Here is a 10008-nt window from a genome sequence, read left to right as displayed (position 1 = left end):
AAAGTGAGTGAAGTGAGTGAAAAAAAAAAGTTTATTTTTTTAAAAACTAACTTGATAATTTCCTACGGTTTAAATTAAGATTTTAACTTAATTAAATGGGACACTAATAATTAAAATGTAAGAAGAGGTTGAGTGTATGACGTCAGAACGGTATTTCCTAGCAATTTTGACCAATACTATTTATGAAATAAGAGTCAGATTCATGTGGTTATAAGCATGTTATATTTGCATAATAATTCCTTCAGAAACTGAAACTTTACGTTGGAAAACGGGATATGAGTGCAAAAATACACTCTATAAAAACATTTTTGAAGTGAGTTTACGTTTTCTCGAAACTGTAAAGTAAAATGACATGAAAATGAATACAGTAATAGTCAGGGTCACTGTAAACAGGATCAATAAAGAAATGAGCAAACCTATAAAGGAAAGAATTTTAAGAGTGTTTGAAAATGAGACGTGATGTAATAATGAAAAGGTGCACATAGATACTTGGGGTGAATTTGCCATAAATTGTCTCACAAGCTTTACAGTAAAAATATCTGAAAATGACCACAGTAATAGTCAGGATCACCATTAACAGTAATCAATAGAAAGAACTTGGCTTCATCGTAAAAAAATAACAACAACAACAACTCTATTTATTCCTTCTTTTTCTAGCTTGTACTTATTTGAACAATGTCTAAAACTTGGTATTACAAGCACTTACTGTGTCTGTTTGCCTCTAAGATGAATCACCTTATGTATCCCACAATTGTAAGTCACTTTGGATAAAAGCATCTGCAAAAAGACTAAGTGTAAATGTTAAATACTAATAATGATAATAAAGTAATAGTCAGGGTTACGGTAAACAGGAATCAATCAAAAGAACAAGCAAACCTGTAAATGAAAGATTTTTATGAGGGTTCGAAAATGGGACATGATGTAAAAGTGCGTATTCACTTAGATTCTGGGTGAATTTGCATTTAATTTTCTACAAAATTATACAGTAAAAATGTGAAAATTAATACATTAATAGTCAGGGTGACTGTGAACAGTAATCAACTGACAGAACAAGCAAACCTATAAAGAAAGACTTTTATGAGTGTTTGAAAATGGGACATGGTGTATAAAGGGTGAATTTGCCAGTAATTTACTACAAAACCATACAGTAAAAAGACTTGAAAAAAGAATGAGCAAAACTATAAATTAAAGATTTTTATGAGTGAAAATGGGACGTGATGTAAAAGTGCTTATGCACTCAGATGCTTGGAGAGAATTTGCATTAAATTTTCTCCAAAACTGACTTGTAAATGAAGACAGTGATAGTCTGGGTCACTCTGGATACATATGATTTGAAAGAATGAGATAACCTATAAAGGAACCCTTTTTATGTGTGTTGGAACATGGGACAGTGCAATTGATAAAATGCATTTTGTTATTTGGGGTGATTTTGCTTTTCATTTTCTCAAAAACTATAAAGTAAAATGCCTTGACAATTAATACAATGATAGTCAGGGTCACTCTGAATACATATGACTCAAAAGAATGAGCAAACCTATAAAGGAACCCTTTTTATGAATGTTGGAAAATGGGAAAAAGTGCAAGTGCAACAATTCAGTTTAATGTTTCAGGTGAGTTTGCATTTAGTTTTTTCAAAAACTATACAGTAAAATGCCTTGAAAATAAATACAGAGATAGTCAGGGTCACTCCGAATACACATGACTTAAAAGAATGAGCAAATCTATAAAGGAACGTTTTTTATGAATGATGGAAAATGGGAAAAAGTGCAAGTGCAACAATTGAGTTTAATGTTTCGGCTGAGTTTGCATTTAGTTTTTTCCAAAACTATACAGTAAAATGCCTTGACAATTAACACAGTGATAATCAGGGTCACGCAAAATACATATGACTTAAAAGAATGAGCAAACCTATAAAGGAACGTTTTTTATGAATGATGGAAAATGGGAAAAGGTGCAAGTGCAACAATTGAGATTGATGTTTTGGGTGAGTTTGCTTTTTTTTTTTTTTTCAAAAACTATACAGTAAAATGCCTTGAAAATTACTACAGAGATAGTCAGGGTCACTCCGAATACATATGACTCAAAATAATGAGCAAACCTATAAACGAACGTTTTTTTAATGAATGTTGGAAAATGGGAATAAGTGCAAGTGCAACAACTTAAGATTGATGTTTTGGGTGATTTTGCTTTTTCTTTCTCAAGAACTATACAGTAAAAGGCATTGAAGATTAATACAATGGTAGTCAGGGTCACTCTGAATACATATGACTTGGGGAAGCATGAGCAAACCTATAAATGAACCCTTTTCATGAATGTTGGAAAATGGGACACCGTGCAATTGCTAGGATGCATTTTGTTGTTTTAGGTGATTTTGCTTTTAAATTTCTCAAAAACCATACAGTAAAATGCCTGAAAAATGAATAAATTGATGGTCAGACTCATTCTGAATACATGTGATTTGAAAGAATGAGCTAACCTATAAAGGAACCCTTTTTATGAATGTTGGAATAGGCCTATGGGAAAAAGAGCAAGTGCCACAATTGAGTTTGATGTTTTGGGTGAGTTTGCTTTTAAATTTCTCAAAAACCATAGAGTAAAATACCTTAAAAATGAATACAGTGATTGTCAGTGGCACTCTGAATACATATAACTTGATAGAATGAGCTAACCTATAAAGGAACCCTTTTTATGAATGTTGGAATTGTGAAAAAGTACAAGTACAACAATTGAGTTTGATGTTTTGGGTGATTCTGCTTTTATTTTTTTCCCAAAACTATACAGTAAAATGCCTTGAAAATGAATACAGTGAAAGTCAGGGTCACTCTGAATACATATGATTTGAAAGAATTAGCTAACATATAAAGGAACACTTATGTATGTAGGAAACTGGGACAGTGCAATTGCTAGGATGAATTTTATTTTGTTAAACACAAACATACATACATACATACATATATACATATATATATATATATATATATATATATATATATATATATATATACACTTAAACATTAAATAAGAAAACAATGAATGAAAATCCTTAATCTTATCATTTATAATCATTAATACGCGATTTCTAATAATTAATGAACAATACAAACGTTTATATACAAAAATTAAGTAGTGATCTTTTCATTTAAGGCCAGTTCTCTGTACGAAAATTTTAAAATTATTTAAAATAATCAAAAGTATAAAAGGAAACCGGTGTACGACAGCTTCTTTTCATGCAGTTTGACTGCTCTCAGCACCCGTACCGTAAGTGCATGATTACACGCGCAAGCGAAAAAAAAGAGCGGCTGGCTTGACCGTGTATTTTCAAATCGCGGCTGGCTTGACTCCAGTTAAGAATGGCGTGGGAAAAGAAACAACAGCCGACATCTTTCATATAGAACAGCAAAATCCTCGTCGCCAATTTGTTAAATCCAAGTCCAAGTAATCATGAAGACAAGACAGTTTCTCACTTCTTTAAGGTTTATTCAAACCCACAAGCAATACAACAGTGCCAGCCATTTACATGATTGGGGCAGCAGGTGCAACAACTATGGGCTGAAATATGTGCCACTAGAAACTGAATTTGAATTGCTAAACTTGAATAATTGCATTGAATAACTGAATTTGAATAACATAATTTGAAAGTGTATTGTTTAATTTGAATCATTGCATTGAAAATCTGAATCTGAATTGTATAATTTGAAATTGTATTTATTCAAAAACAGAATCTGAATTGTGGTCGAATAAAGTTTGTCCAACAAAATTTGATCCTCACTTAAAGTTAAACTCTCTATATATCTTCACATTCACTTCTCACAATTCAGATTCAGTTCTCGAATTCAATTTCAAGTTACTCAGACAGACATCCGGGTAGTTGGAGGATGAAGGAAGAGCAATCCAGCCCAGATCGATAGATCGCGTTCATTGGCGCACAGGAGCCAATCAGCACCTACGTTTTGAAGCAAAGTACGTACCCACCATGAAACAAGGAAGAAGTGCTTGCCTTGCCGACTGACTTGACCACCATGGATCCGCCTGGGACAAATATGGTAATGACAATTTTTTTTTTCACGATCTAACGATCTTTAGGTTAATGGTGTAGCTGTTTTGTAGAAACGGGGGAAATTACATCTTTCTCGATGTGTTGCAAACACAGTAGCTATTATCCCACGTTTTTGTGGTTATGTACTAGCTCTGGTAACAACATCTTTGCTTGGCGTTTATTATTTCTAAGCATTTGCCTCTTCCTCCGGTGAAAATGTTGTTGCCGCCAAGTAGACTGGTCATGTCTTCAGCGTGATTATTTACGATAACTACTCCTCGTGATTGTCATTGTCAGGGTACTGCTTACTAAGAGGGAGAGAGAGAGTAGTAAGCCTGTATGTCTCACTATGTTTTGACAAGGAGACAACTCAGAAGTACTCAATTCAACATATTTGCTCACAGATGCAATACCTTCCCATGGTCCTGTTGGGCCCAGTGCCCAACATCAAACTTTAGTATATTTTTTTAGTCAATAAAAAAAGTCAATATATTGTCGCATTTTAGTTAGATCTATCCCTCCAAGCATCCGTCTCCCCACCAGTGGATTAATGTATTGACCAGTTAGATTTAATGCTTTTTAAATTGACTGAGCTGTTACCATAAAGGCTCACTGTGCTGTGTGATGTACATTTATTTTCAACAGTACAAAGGTTTTTTTTTGGTTGTCACTGTTCCCATATGATTATTATTGATCAGTTTGTCCTGACCATAGCAAAATTACTTTCTCTCAAAAGTCCACCTTTTAACTTAAACTTTTATATGTGGCTTCTGTACTGAGTTTATTGTACACATTTTTACATTTTAATTTTACATTATATTTCATTCTTGTGTTTTGTCATTTCAGCAAAGCTGACTTCATTCCTTCAACTTCAAAACAAAAGTGAGCATTTCTAGGTTTGTACGCTTCTATATTCTCCTTCAAATGTAAATAACCTAAGACTCTTAAACTTTTGGGGCCAAGTACCTCATATCATGTCAAAGAATCCAGGGATCACCTGTAAGCGATGACCCTACAGAAGCAACAAAAAAGTAAATGGCAAAAATATGCAAATACTAACACACAAGAGAAAGAATAATTCACGTACATACACCACAGTTTCTGAGAAACAAGAGGAAGGTGAAAGAATTTAAAGCAATGTTTGAATGCAAAATAGACTGAGTTGAACAGATTACATTTATGTCTGTTTAATTGTTTTTATAACAACATACACATAAATCATAACTTGATTTTGAAAGATTTGTAAACCGATGCTCTACGGTTAACAATGATTTTTGATGATTCCTGCTTCTGATGTCTTCTGACCCCGTTCTGCATGATGTCAAGAAAGTCTTCCAGCATACTGTACTGTATATTACACCGGCAGAGAGGAAATAATTATTGTTATTATATTACAGTTCCTAAACATTTTTATATTTTTCTTTACCACAGAAGCTCTGTCCCGAGACACTCTGGAGCTAGTTGAGACTGATGATTCCCCAATCTTCCACAATGGACTTCACATAGGATGAACTGTTTCCAGTTTCAGCAAAACAGCAAGAATTCATTGATGGATGACGGCACCTTAGAACTCTTCACTAACACTGCCTGCATCACCTGGGCCACAGAGAAAACAATGTTACTGCCTGTACATAGCACAATTAACCTTTAACCTTACAGCTGAATCAATGCAGTAACACTGTTAACTACTATTGACATTGTACCAAATGTTCAAACTGAATATACAGAGGAGAACTGGTCCCCAGTGTTTTTGATTAGTCTGGTTTCTCCAAAGGTTTTTTACTCCATTATCTACATCTTGAAGATTTTTCTTTATTAACCACTGTTGCCTATGGCTTGCTTGCTGTATGTATGAAGACTAAAGCATTTAGCACCAACTATTAAAATAGTGAGGGTGTTTTTGACCATATAGACACAACAGTATGTCTTTCTGTAAAGATTCTTTGAAATGTTATGTATTTCGAAAACTGTATAAATGGCTTACATTGATAGTGTGCATATTGCTTGAACATTTATATGTAAAAAAAAAAAAAATCAGTAGAATTATTATTATAATGTCCTTTTTATGTACTGTGTTATATGTGTTAAACTCAATTACAATTGTAATTTCTGTCATCATAATTTAAATAGTGTGATAATTACTGTATGATAGTTTCTTAAATAATAGACAATCAGTAATTACAGTACATTAACTGCCTGTAAGCAAAACCATATATAACAACGTAATTAATTATTACACTTATTACGACCACTGGCATGGCACCAACATACCAAAACTCACTGGTTAAATCTTATGTGCCCTCCAGAAGTTTGCGCTTTGCAAGTGAACTACACCTCGTGGTGCCATCCCAAAGAAGTTCAAAATCACTCTCACTGACCTTTTCCTAGACTGTGCCCAGCTGGTGGAATGACCTCGTGATCTCTTATCACACCGGATCCATGGTGGTCAAGTCAGTCGGCAAGGCAAGCACTTCTTCCTTGTTTCATGGTGGGTACGTACTTTGCTTCAAAACGTAGGTTCTGATTGGCTCCTGTGCGCCAATAAACGCGATCTATCGATCTGTGCTCGATTGCTCTTCCTTCATCCTCCAACTACCCGGATGTCTGTCTCAGTAACTTGAAATTGAATTTGAGAACTGAATCTGAATTGTGAGAAGTGAATGTGAAGATATATAGAGAGTTTATTTTTAAGTGAGGATCAAATTTTATTGGACAAATTTTATTCGGCTACAATTCAGATTCAGTTTTTGAATAAATACAATTTCAAATTATACAATTCAGATTCAGATTTTCAATGCAATGATTCAAATTAAACAATACACTTTCAAATTAGGTTATTCAAATTCAGTTATTCAATGCAATTATTCAAGTTTAGCAATTCAAATTCAGTTTCTGGTGGCACATATTTCAGCCCATAAACAACTTCCATTCTTACTCCACACCTTTTATAGACATAGAGTACATAGACACAACAGCAACAGTATTTAAAATACTTTATATCAAGTGAAGAAGTTCCTATCACAGCAAACACCTATGAGAACCACCGATGCAAATCAACGTGGATTACCGGGAGTCCTGCTTTTATTTCTACTATCATACGAGTTATAAAAAGATGAGGTGGACGGAGTTTAAAGCTAAACTCTAACTTAGCCCTGCTATTTTTGAGCTGATCAAGTCAGTGCAGCAGCGTTATCCAGCCTTATTAGCTAGATTTGCTAGAAGACGATAGAACAATACTCACCCTAAAGTTGTTGATGTAACGTTTAATGCCCTTCTCCGCGCGATGAAATTCATTTACAGTCATCAGGGGAAGTTCTTGTAAGATGAAAAATCGTCTCCTCTTGTCAATTTGAAAGCTCTACGAAAAGAGCAATGGTTTCCCCGCACAGCACCGGATTTAAATAACGTTAAGCCCCCTGAGGAAAAACATTGTGTACTAGTGATGTCCGATTCGTGAACGAATCGTTCAATTTAACCGGCTCTTCTTAGTGAACCGGTTGAACCAGTTCACCAAATCGAACTGAATCGTTTGAAACGGTTCACGTCTCCAATAAGCATTAATCCACAAATTACTTAAGCTGTTAACTTTTTTAACGTGACTGACACTCCCTCTGAGTCAGAATAAACCAATATCCCGGAGTAATTCATGTACTCAAACAGTACACTGACTGAACTGCTGTGTAGACCGAACTGAAGATGAACACCGAGCCGAGCCAGATGACGAACGAACACGCCCACTGCTGGAGCAGTACTCGTTCTCGAGTCAAGAACCGGTTGCATCGGTTTTCGGATCACCAGTACACTGAACTGAGAATCGTTTCTGTCTATGGAAGTAGATTAGTCTCAAATATAATTCACGCAAAAAACATGATTCACACATGGGTAGACAATTTTACATGCATGAAACCTAATTCACGTACACACAAAAAAATATCCACGTGCGTGAAAAAAATATATATTCACAAAAAGCAATTCACATGCGCAAAATAAAATTATATACTCATAAAATACATTTCACAAATGCAAAACACAATTCGTAGATATACAACTGTGCACAAAAACCTTTGAATGTTTAAAAATCAAAACATGTCTCCTATATGCACGTCATTACATTCATTATCATCAGTTGAATGTGTGGTGGACAGGACATGAAAATCCATCAGTACTAAAAAATAAATGTTTATATTCACATGTCGACTAAACAGCAGTTAATAAACTATTGCTTCAACTGATGTCTAACTTCTAAACAGAAATGAACGATTAACTGCACTTACCTCTGCTCAGCCATGAACTGGTCGAAAGCTGATGACGTAACATGCAGGTAGGCCCGCCCTCACGTGATACTGATTGGTCGATTGATAAGCTTAAATCTGATTGGTTAAAGAGTACGACTGCTTTGTGTTACGAGTGTTATGCTGCCAGGAAAGTCTCAAAAACACACACACACATATCTAAGGCGATTCGTACGTGAATGACGATTTGCACATTCAAATGCAAAGATAAACTCATACATTTTAAACATTCAAAGGTTTTTGTGCACAGTTGTATATCTACGAATTGTGTTTTGCATTTGTGAAATGTATTTTACGAGTATATAATTTTATTTTGCGCATGTGAATTGCTTTTTGTGAATATATTTTTTTTTCACGCACGTGGATATTTTTTGTGTGTACGTGAATTAGGTTTCATGCATGTAAAATTGTCTACGCATGTGTGAATCATGTTTTTTGCATGAATTATATTTGAGACTAATCTGCTTCCATATCTGTCGGACGCGTCCGATTTGAGAACCGATGAGCTGATTCTCGTTCTCGAGTCAAGAACCGGTTGCATCGGTTTTCGGATCACCAGTGCACTGAACCGAAAACCGTTTCTTTCGGACGTGTCCGATTTGAGAACCGATGAACTGATGCTACTGCGCATGCGTGTAAAGTATTTCGGAAAGTGTGATAAAAGATCTATATACATTTTATTATTATTATTTTTTTAAGATGAATGTTTCTAATCTGTATATTGTAGATTATGTATAGGCCTAAGGGGGTTTCAGGGAAGTTGGACAATAATTAAGAACTCTAAAGACTCTATGTTTAATAGGAATAAGGGATGATTTATGAAATATGTGTACTGTATTTATAGTTAATGATGACACATTCACAAATTGAGTTTGTGAAGTGACATTCAGCCAAGTACGGTGACCCATACTCAGAATTTGTGCTCTGCATTTAACCCATCCGAAGTGCACACACACAGAGCAGTGAACACACACACACACACACACACTGTGAGCACACACCCGGAGCAGTGGGCAGCCATTTATGCTGCGGCGCCCGGGGAGCAGTTGGGGGTTCGATGCCTTGCTCAAGGGCACCTAAGTTGTGGTATTGAGGGTGGAGAGAGAACTGTACATGCACTCCCCCCACCCACAATTCCTGCCGGCCCGGGACTCGAACTCACAACCTTTCGATTGGGAGTCCGACTCTCTAACCATTAGGCCACGACTTCCCCTTGAGAGATGGCTTGACCCCGACGTGATTTGAACACGCAACCTTCTGATCTGGAGTCAGACATGCTACCGTTGCGCCACGAGGTCTACAGTAAACAGAACATGAACACGAGTAGAGCAGCTGATTATACTGAACTGCAGCACGTGCCAGTTAGAGTGATTCTCGCTCTCGAGTCAAGAACCGGTTGCATCGGTTGTCGGATCATCAGTACACTGAACCGAAAACCGTTTCTTTTGGACGTGTCCGTTTTGAGAACAGAGGAGCTGATGATACTGCGCATGCGTGATTCAGCGTGAAGCCGACTGACTCACAGCGCGTCTTAACCGAACTGATTCTTTTGGTGATTGATTCTGAACTGATTCTGTGCTAATATTATGAGCGCGGGTAAACCGAGGGCTTGAATGAAGGGGCAATCTGGCAAAACGTAAGTTCATTTAATAACAAATACATCGCAATGGTTTATGCATA

At 35.9% G+C, this 10008-nt stretch overlaps 1 non-coding gene across 1 annotated transcript; it reads right to left on the bottom strand.

Moving 5' to 3' along the window:
- Positions 1-9554: 9554 nt before the first annotated feature.
- trnaw-cca (transfer RNA tryptophan (anticodon CCA)) lies at positions 9555-9626 on the bottom strand. The gene has a single exon. It is a non-coding gene; the product is annotated as a tRNA-Trp (tRNA).
- Positions 9627-10008: the final 382 nt, after the last annotated feature.

The sequence above is a fragment of the Carassius carassius genome, chromosome 47, assembly GCF_963082965.1.
Source record: "Carassius carassius chromosome 47, fCarCar2.1, whole genome shotgun sequence".
Taxonomy (NCBI): Eukaryota; Metazoa; Chordata; class Actinopteri; order Cypriniformes; family Cyprinidae; genus Carassius; species Carassius carassius.
This window is presented reverse-complemented; position numbering and strand designations above follow the sequence as displayed.